General features: G+C 38.3%; 1 long non-coding RNA gene across 1 annotated transcript; it reads left to right on the forward strand.

The window, feature by feature from the left end:
* The first annotated feature begins 4553 nt into the window (after positions 1-4553).
* Positions 4554-8538, forward strand: LOC114255574. The gene is made up of 2 exons (XR_003626818.2): positions 4554-5039; positions 5261-8538. It is a non-coding gene; the product is annotated as an uncharacterized LOC114255574 (long non-coding RNA).
* The last annotated feature ends 2027 nt before the right edge of the window (positions 8539-10565 follow it).

A 10565-nucleotide genomic window follows, 5' to 3' on the forward strand; every position in this document is an offset into this window, starting at 1 on the left:
AAAGTAAGAGGTGAAAGAGAGCGTAAGGAAGGATAGGATAGCGGGCTGTGGTTGAAGGTGAGAGATAAGAGTGGGTGGATAGTGAAGTGTAGGAAAAAAAATAGGAGCGAATTAGGGCCACCGCACAAACTCTTCCATAACGCGTTACGTTACGTTAAGTACTCCATACGAACCTAAGTTGTACTTAAAATTTAACTTAAATCAACGCACAAAGAAATCCTTAACGTAAGAACTTAAGAACTTACGTTAAGGATTTCTTTGTGCGTTGATTTAAGTTAAATTTTAAGTACAACTTAGGTTCGTATGGAGTACTTAACGTAACGTAACGCGTTATGGAAGAGTTTGTGCGGTGGCCCTTAGCGTAGTAATTAGGAGAGCCGGGTAAGGGCCACCGCACAAGCTTTTTCGTAACACGTTACGTTACGTTAAGTGCTCCATAAATCTAAGTTCGTACTTAAAATTAAACTTACATCAACGCACAAAGAAACTTTTAACGTAAGTTCTTAAGTTCTTACGTTAAGGATTTCTTTGTGCGTTGATTTAAGTTAAATTTTAAGTACAACTTAAGTTCGTATGGAGTACTTAACGTAACGTAACGCGTTATGGAAGAGTTTGTGCGGTGGCCCTTATAACAGAGTTGAAACAGAGAGTAGGTAGAGAGAAGACGAGCGTGCGGGAGAGTGGAGAGCGAGCGCGCCACCTGGTGACAGAGTGGGGAGATAGAAGAGATTTAAGGCGGATTCATAGCAGAGCAATCGCGAAGTATGAATCGAGATAGAAGTGACAGCTGTACTTCAATTGATAGTGTGAGGGGAAGTAAAAGAGTAGCTAGATCGCCGGCGGGAGAGGATGGAGATAAATGGGATAGAAAATTAAAAGATTGGAAAAAGGAGATTGTACGGAGTTTAAAAATAGTTAGATCAGAAATGAAAGAGAAGTTGAAGAAGATTATGGAGGAGCAGGGGAGAAAGATGAGAGAAGAACTAGAGATGTTAAAAAAAGAAATTAAGGATTTTAAGGAGAGATAATTTAGATGGGAAAGAGAAAGAAAAGTTATTAGAAGCGCAGGAAGAGTAAAAGAAAAAGTTAGAAAAAATAGAGGTAGGAGGAAATAGCGTATGTGAGAGAAAGGTCAAGGAGATAAAGAGAATAGAGATGAAAGAAAGAAAGGATAGAAGGAAGAATTTGCTAATTAAGGATGTAGAGCAGTGCTCGTAATTAGTTGCATATTTTGCCTCGATTCCTGAGGCACCGCCTGCTATACCCCCACTACCGCTCTAGGCTCGACGCCCGAACCGCCAATCGCGCGCGTGGCCTTGTATCTCAGGAGCGTTCTACGATAGATATGCCTGGTCCATTCGCGTGATTAAAAAATTTTCTTGTGCTGTGAATAATTTTCTAATTTTTACAGACAATTAAAGTTATTAATATTATTTTTACGTTTATAAACGTATATACATATAATGACCATAATATAACACAATGTAATAATTGCAATTTTGTCAATAGCTTTCCACATCACTCAAGAGGAAAAATAATATTAATAACTTTAATTGTCTGTAAAAATAAAAAAATTATTCACAACGCAAGAGAATTTTTTAATCACGCGAATGGACCAGGCATATCTATCGTAGGACGTTCCTAAGACACAAGGCCACGCGCGTGATCGGCGGCTCGGCCGTCGAGCCTAGAGCAGTAGTGGAAGTATAGCAGGCGGTACCTCAGGAATCGAGGCGAAATGTGCAACTGATTCCGAGCACTCCACCGCTTCCTACCTATTCCCATCCTTAACCTCTATATTATAGAGGTTAAGGATGGGAATAGGAAGAAGGCGGTGGAGAGGATGTTCAAGCAGATAGGAGCGGAAGTGACCGTGAAAGGAGTTAGGAGAATAGGAAAGCAAAAAAAGGAAAGAGATGGTTTGGGTGAAGTTAGAGAGTGAGGAACAAAGGAAAGAGGTGTGGAGTAAGAAGAAGATTCTGAAGGGAAGGGAAGAAAGAATTATGGAAGACTGGACTTGGAAGGAAAAGAAAATGAGATAGAGGTTAGAAAGGATAGCAAGAGTAGAAGAAGAGAAGAGAAAGAAGGTATGGTTAGGATATGGGAGGATTAGGATAGAAGATTGTTGGTGGAAGTGGGATGAAGAGGAGGAAGTCTTAGGGAATGAGAAAGGTGAGTTGAGGATAGAGAAAGGGGGGGAAGGGAATGTAAAAAGATTGTGAGGGGTAAGTTAGGAGAGGAGAGGTCGTGGGGAGGGGGGGTAAAGAAATGAAAATAGCTTTCTGAAATGTAGCATGGTTGGGTAATAAAGATAAAGATTTTTGGGATAGTTTAAAAGATTGGGACGTGATGTTCTTATTAGAGACATGGGCGGACGTAAGAGGTTGGGAAAAGATAAGAGACAGGGTACCAAAGGGTTATGAGTGGGGGGTACAAAAAGCTAGTAGAAAAAATAGAAAAGGTAGGGCGATGGGGAAAATAATTGTAGGAGTAAGAAAGGAGTTAGGTGATAGAGGAAGTAAAATAGTAGAGTTAGGCGAAGGATTACTGTCGGTTGGAATAAAGATGAAGAAAAGCTGGAGGGTAGTAGGGATATATATAAAAGAGGAAGGAAGAGAAGAGGCAATGCAATTATTAAGACAGGTTATGGAATCAAAGAGTGACACTTGTTTGGCCACGTCAATATTAGCCACGGTCCCAATTGGCCACGTCAATATTGACCACGATCCCGATTGACCACGGGGTGGATTGGCCACGTTAATATTGCCCACGTCAATAATGGCCACGCGTCAATATTGGCCACGCGTCAATATTGGCCACGTCAATATTGGTCACGCGTCATTGGCCACGCGTCAATATTGACCACGTCAACATTGACCACGTCATTATTGCCCACGCGTCAATATTGGCCGCGTCACTATTGGCCACGCGTCATTATTGCCCACGTCATTATTGCCCACGTCAATATTAATCAATTTTTTTTTGTTTAGCGTGAAAAGTCGCAAACCTATGTGGTACAGAGAAATGCTTTGCGCGCGCACACACACACACGGCCTTCGGCCCCCCTCCCGCATCCACCCCGTCCAAGTCGCAAACCCATATACAGCAATGACATGGCCAATAGTGACGCGTGGGCAATAATGACGCGTGGCCAATAATGACACGTGGGCAATAATGACGCGTGAGCAATAATGACGCGTGGGCAATATTGACGCGTGGCCAATAGCGACGTGGCCAATATTGACGCGTGGGCAATAATAACGTGATCAATATTGACGCGTGGCCAATATTGACGTGGCTAATAATGACGCGTGGCCAACAATAACGTGGCCAATATTGACGCGTGGCCATTATTGACGTGGGCAATATTGACGCGTGGCCAATATTGACGTGGCCAATATTGACGTGGCCAATATTGACGTGGTCAATATTGACGTGGTCAATATTGACGTGGCCAATCGGGACCGTGGCTAATATTGACGTGGACAAACGGGACGCTCCCGAATCAAAAGAGGGGGATACGAAGGTGATTATTGGGGGAGATTTTAATGCAAGAACTGGAGGTAGAGAAGTAGGAGGATGGGGAGAAGATTCGGATAATGGGGAGAGGGAAAAGCAGGTTAGGAGAAAGTCCACGGATGGTAAGGTAAATAAAGAGGGTAGAAAGCTGTTAGAAATGATAGGAGAATGTAGATGGGAAATTTTTAATGGTAGGATGGTGGGAGATAAGAAAGGTGAGTATACGTATGTAGGGGGCAGAGGGAGCACGGTGATCGACTATATTTTAGTAGATGGAGGCGAAGGAGAGAATAGAGAAAATAAAGGTATTAGATAGGATCGGTTCATTTTCCAGTAATGGCAGAGGTGAGGAGTGAGGATGGAGAGGTAAATAAAAAGGGGAAAGGTAGGGAGATAAGGGGGGTCTGGGATGAGGGAGCGTCCTAGATGTGTGAAAGTGCGCTCAGGAAAGAAAAGAAGAAGTGATTAGTGAAGAATTGGGGGAAAGAGGGACACAGCAATTCGGATAGAGGAGGTGAAGAGGCTGCTGAGGAAATGAAAGGAAGACGGAAGAACTTCAAGCAGGGAAGTACGACGGGAAGAAATTCAGAGTGAAATAGAGGTGACGAAGCGCAAATGGATGACAGGGAGAGTGCGATGAAGAAGAAATGGAGAACGCGCTGGTGTACAAAGAAAGTGCTCAAGAGAAGATAGAGCTGGTGGCGAAGGTGGAGACGACGAGCGCACGAAATCACATAACGAAATTACGTAACAAATCACGTAATTAATGACGACCAAACACGTAACAAAATGTTTCAAATTGTTACCTGATTTTAAAAAGTCACATAACGTTTGGAAATTATGATTTTGTCCATAAAAAAGTAGTAAAAAATTTAATTTACTTACTATTTTTTTATGAACAAAATCATAATTCCCAAACGTTATGTGACTTTTCAAAATGACATAATTTTTCAAATAACGTAATTCTTCAAAATTACATAATTTTTTTTTAAATCATGTAATTTTTCAAATCACATGATTTTTAAAAAGCAGGTATCAGTTTGAAACATTTTGTTACGTGTTTGGTCGTCATTAATTACGTGATTTGTAATTTCGTTATGTGATTTCGTGACGTGATTTTTTTCAGTAGGGAGAAATATATGATGGAAGTCAAGATCAAGAAGAGGGGATAAAAAGAAGAGAGGGAAGACGGTGGAGCGGAGTTGGTGAGATACGGGATATCGAAATATCGGGAGAGGACCAATAGGAAGAGAAGGAGAGAGTCGTTCGAGAGTCGAAAGTCGAGTTGGCAGTACTGGAAAAAGGACGGTAGTAGCATGTTTCGCGAACGCATTGTGTACGAACACGTGGTCCACCGGCAATGACAACAAGTAAGGCAGCAATAAGTGAGAAGTGAAAGTAGAGAAAATGGATAGTTAGAAGAAAGGAAGAAGAGGACTGCTCGAGCGCCAGAGTGGAAAGAGGAAGTACAAAGAAGCGGAATGAGAAAGAGACAAGGAGAAAAGATGGCGGAGAACAAGGTCTGTAGATGAACGACGGAAGAGGAAAGAAGGTCTTCCCATCCATTGTTATACATTTTGGCCACAAAATGACCCGGGGCCAATACGATATATCAATTTCACTTTCCCTTTACTACTACTCACTCACTCTTCTCGTACAACAAACACTACATATACACTTTATGACTCAAAAATGGCGTTCATGCGATGACCTTCCTTCCCCTCCCGTCGTTCATCTACAGATCTTGGCGGAGAGCAGAGAGAGAACAGCGGATCGAGAAGAGAAGAATTAGCAAGCAGATGGAAGAGACAGGAGCCGAGGAAAACAGAAAGAGAGGAACAGAAGGGAAGGAGGAGGATGGACGAAAAGGAGGCAGAGCGAGTGGAAAGAACCAGCAGGAAGGAGACACAAGGTTGGACCAGGAGAAAGCGTAAAGAGGTGGAAAAAGGGGTAATGGACAGAGATCGAGAAACATTGAAGAGGAGTGGAGAAAAGTCACCGAGGAGGATATATGAAGAAAGCGAGATTAATCCGGAGAGAGAGAAGGTGGTGGAGCCGACCAGAATGAAAAGGGAAAGAGAGGGAAGGAAATAAGGGGGGAAAGGAGGGATAGGGCGTGTGGGAAGGAGTGGGGGTTAATAGTATGTAGTGGCCGCCAATGTCGGATCGAAGGAGATGAAATTAAATGTAAACGGTTCGGGAACGCTCCGTGAAAAAAGCGCCATTGTGACTCCATTAGGAAAACAATAAAGCTTTTATTCTATTATCATTATTTTGTTTTTTAAGTTATTAATCTCCTAAAATTTATTTTTATTTTAAAATTTTTTAATGGGAATGCGTCTTAGATTTCATTCTAAACTATATTTTTTCAAAAACATCACTAATTTTCAAAAAATCGTCTTCTAATTAATTATACATTAAATTTTTAAAGAATAATATATATGTATTTAATATTATTCTATTATTTTTTTACTTATTAATATTATTATCATTATTATGTATTTATCATTATTATATTAATTATCATTATTATATATGTTTTTATGTATTAAACATGTAGATAAAATACTATAGTCACATACACTCATACAATTACATACGCACGTAGATAGAATTCATTAAATTACAAACCCACGTAAATAGAATATGATAAACATCCATACACATAGATAAGATTCCAGATAGTACAGTTTCTTCTTAAAGATTTCATAAGGTATTCTTCCTTTCTAAACAGTAATTCCTTAGGAATTCATAGAAGAATGCTTTAAAAATAACATAGGAAGTTATACACCATGATTCGAATTCCTCAGAACTTCTCAAAGTATTCATACAGAATTGAAATTCCTGAGAACTTCTTAAAATATTCATTAGAACATCTCCAATAGTAGATACCTCGAACAATATCCAGAGGATGACAAGAAATTTTTTGAGATATTGTAATATACCCTGGTGAAAAAATTTGTCAGAATTTTTAAATTTTTCTTCAGGATTTCTAATAAATGTTCCAATTTTTTATAAGAATTGGAACGTTTCTCAAAAAATTTTTTTAAATTAAAATTTTTGATTTATTTAGAAACGTTATGTAAATCTTTACAAGTTTATATAATTTTACATAAAAATGTATATAAAATAGTCTGACAATAATATATACATGTAATATACACACGCAAACAGAAAAGCCTGACCATACACAGAAAAAAAAAATCCTTGTTGTAAATAAATTGTTATTCTTAAATGCTATATACAATCTTAATATGAGTATGATGCTATCTATCGTTTTAAAGACTTGAAAAAAACCGGTTTTTTTTTATTTTTCCGCGGATTTTTTTGTTTTTTTTTTCCACAAGAGTAGCAAAATTCGTCGAAAAATTTGCATATGTTTTTCGTAAAATTTAAATTTACTTTTGTATTTTTAAATAACTAGAGATAGTTTAAAATTGGTCTGTCATATATTTTCTGTTTTTAAAGTACTTTTTAGTATTAAAGGACTACATACACCTAAAGACGTAAAAAATAGGCCTTTTTCTCGATTTTTTTTCGAAATGTATGTAATTAATTTTAGTTTTCTTTATTTTATAATACATTCTTAAAACGTGTTTCAGAATAAATTTGAACTAAAAATATTAAAAAATGGCGGAGATATTGTCCTCGTCGTAAGACCTTGTTGAAAAAAGGTGCTCCGCGGTATTGAATGGTCACGAAATGCTGCACGAGTTTGCTGAATAGCCAGAAGTCGCACGGTGCCAAATCAGGTAAATACGGTGGTTGTGGAATGATATGGGTCGAATTTTTGGCGAAATGGTCACGAAGAATCAATGCAGTGTGAGACGCTGCATTATCGTGGTGCAAAAACCAAGAGTTGTCTCGCCACAATTGCAGCTCGTACAGGACTTACTGTGTCCAAAAAGTAAAGTGACATAGCATTTATTTTGAAAAATCTTTATTTATGCTTCCAAATCAATTTTATCGTCTTCAAAGTAATCCCCCCCCCCCCGATACAAAGTACTTATGCCAACGCATTTTCCAATCTTCAAAACACTTGTTAAAGTCGATTTCCGGGATGGCCTCTCTCTTCGATGCGGCTTGTATCTTCTCTATCGACTCAAAACGGTGTCTCCGGAGCTGTCTTTTGAGTTTGCTGAATAGCCAGAAGTCGCACGGTGCCAAATCAGGTAAATACGGTGGTTGTGGAATGATATGGGTCGAATTTTTGGCGAAATGGTCACGATGAATCAATGCAGTGTGAGACGGTGCATTATCGTGGTACAAAAATCAAGAGTTGTCTCGCCGGCTCAATTCCGGCCTCTTTAGGCGAATAGCCTTACGCAAACGATGCATAACGCTCAAATAATATTCTTTCTTGACAGTTTGACTCGGCGGAAGAAACTCAAAATGCATAACACCACGACAATCAAAGAAAATAGTCAACATGACCTTAATTTTTGAGCGACTTTGGCGCGGTATTTTTGGTCTTGCCTCACCTTTAGCACGATATTCACTTGATAGATCGATTGTTTCCGGGTCGTAAGCATAAATCCATGTCTCATCTCCCGTAATAATGCGTTTCATTTTGTCCTGATACTCAGAAAGCATTGTTTCACACACTTCAACGCGACGATGTTTTTCCAAAAAATTCAGTGTTTTCGGTACCAATCGAGATTTGACGCGTTTGAGGCCCAAAACATTCTTTAAAATGATATTGACTGATACTTTTGAAATGCCATATCATCAACAAGATCTCTAATTGTTAGTTGATTTGGTTTGCAAGCACCAAATCTTTGATTTTTTGGACGTGAGCTTTGTCGCTTGAAGCTGATAGTCGTCCGGGACGCTCTTCGTCTTCGACGCGTTCTCGGCCTTCTTGGAAATTTTTATACCACTTGTAAACATTTTTTTTCGACAAAGCCTCATCACCAAAGGCTTTCTGTACCATCCTCAACAAATCAGCAGCAGAAAATTCATTCCGCAAACAAAATTTAATGCAAATTCTTTGCTCAACAAATTTAGACATTATAAAAATCGAAAAATTCACTTTTAGCAGCTCACAAAACGTATCTCAAACACTAATGAATATTTTGATGTGTTAAACTTGGCACGGATGTGAAAGGCAGCCCTACCAACCTAAAAATAAAAGCAATTCCCCAAATCCATTTTCGCGCGCAGTTTAAATTCAAATGTCACCTTACTTTTTGGACACAGTAGTATCTGAAACAGACCAGCCTAGAATTTTTTTAAACTGTATGAAATTATCTAGTCTTTATCGTGGCCAATTTTTAAAATATCAATTTTTGACAAAATAGTGGCCGTTTAAAGAAAAAAAGCGATTTTTAAAGATACAAATCGGTCGTTTTCTTAATTGTAAAAAAAAGGGCTCTAAAAAAACCACTATGATAAAGACTGCCTTTCTTTGTGTTGTTGTACCCCTCGTTGTGAGTACGATTTGGGATCGCTGCCAGAGATCTCGCGAGGAAGGTATTTCGTCACATACACCGTTATTTGTCTTGAACACTTTTATTCTTGTATTCAGTTACAATGGGTAGATCGCGACCCCGCAAGGCAGAGTGTCGCGTCTATTAGCTCGTTGTCCACGACCCCGTAAAGCAGAACGTCGTGGTTGTGTGTTTACAATAAGTTATCTCGGCGATACACGACCCCGCAAAACAGAGTGTCGTGTGTAGTCTTAGTTTGTCTACTTCGGATTGACCGTTCCTCACCTTCTTTCGCCGGTTTATATATCCAATAATTCGGTAGTTGGATCGAAAGAAGGGGAGAATTGCGTGAGGGCGTAAATTGGTCAGTATTCCAAATTATTGCTTAGACAGCAAGTGCTGTCTAAGGAGCATTGCGCTAATTGTCGAGCGGATTGCGCGAAACCTCGCGCGATGCGCTCGATGCTGACTGCAGCTGACCGACTTACGTCATCGTGTTACTGACACCTTATCGTTATGAGTGTGTCACTCATAACAGTGTAGATTAACCCCTCCAAATTTCAAGTAAATCGGTCCAGCCATTTCCGAGATTTTTTTGGTACGTGTTTTGAAAACATGGTTTCGAGAAAAACGCGTTTAAAGTTTGACATTTAGTTGAAACGTTGATAATTTTTTTTTAAACTTACATGGAGTCATCTACTTCAGGACCATACAGTGAACCCTCTCCAGATGTAGCGGCACCCTTACGGAAAAAACACTCTAATTTTGAGAGTTTACAATCAAAATTGAGTGTTAATACTCGATTTTGGGAGTTTACTCCCAACCCAGATAGCACAGGACGTCCTCAGGATCATCCTGAATATGTCCGGGGTGTCCTGAGATCTTGTCAGGATATAATAGTTGTATTATTGTAAATATTTTATATAAATATTTTATGTATAAATTTGACTTCTAAAGTAAGTTTAGAATGTTAAATTCTGTAATAATATTAATATAAATTGAAATTTTACTCATGTCTTGAGGACATCCTTGGGATGTCCTGAGAATATATGTATTCTAGCTGAAAACGTTATTCTTAAAATATTGTATAAAGAGTTTCATTAGCTACAAAATGTCTGAAGATAAACTTAAATATAATGACTATATAAATACCAGACATTTTGGATAGCACAGAATGTTCTAAAAATGTGATATCCTGAAAGTCCTCAGGACATCCTACGAAAATCCTCAGGACATCCTAAAATAGTATTCAGGGACATCCTGGACGTATAGTAATTTTTGAAAAAGACGTGTAAATTAATATAGCAAGTGAGAAATCTTTGAATATCGTACGTATTTCTAGAATGTATTGCAAAATCAAATGTGTAAAAATGTTGACTTTAAAGTCAGATTGAATGTCTACACTTATTGAAACAATATAGCATATTAACAATATTAAAAAATTATAAAAGATGACATTAAATAATTTTATTTTATTTTATACAAACGGCGCAAAAACAGTTTTTTTAATAAGTTATTCCACATGCTATTTCGCGCGCATATGTAAAAATAATTTAAAAAAAACTGTAAAACTTTATATTTATTTATAAAAATATAAGTTAACTATATATTTTATCC

The sequence above is a fragment of the Monomorium pharaonis genome, chromosome 10 (genome assembly GCF_013373865.1).
Source record: "Monomorium pharaonis isolate MP-MQ-018 chromosome 10, ASM1337386v2, whole genome shotgun sequence".
In the NCBI taxonomy this organism is placed as follows: domain Eukaryota; kingdom Metazoa; phylum Arthropoda; class Insecta; order Hymenoptera; family Formicidae; genus Monomorium; species Monomorium pharaonis.